Genomic DNA, 204 nt, shown 5'->3' with positions numbered 1-204 from the left:
GCTTGGCGAGCTCCATGGCCGGGCGCTCTCCGGGCGGGGCAGGACCGGGCAGGGCGGCTATTTGGGCAGCGGGCCCGCGGGCTCCGGCTCAGGAGCAGCAGCAGCGGCGGCGGCGGGAGGAGGCGGAGGAGGCGGCAGCGCGCTCAGCCGCTCGCGCCCGGCCGCCCTGCTGCTGCTGCCACTGCTGCTGCTACTTCCCCTTTC

This window comes from Haliaeetus leucocephalus, unplaced genomic scaffold (assembly GCF_000737465.1).
Source record: "Haliaeetus leucocephalus isolate CR32 unplaced genomic scaffold, Haliaeetus_leucocephalus-4.0 Scaffold678, whole genome shotgun sequence".
Taxonomy (NCBI): domain Eukaryota; kingdom Metazoa; phylum Chordata; class Aves; order Accipitriformes; family Accipitridae; genus Haliaeetus; species Haliaeetus leucocephalus.
This window is presented reverse-complemented; position numbering follows the sequence as displayed.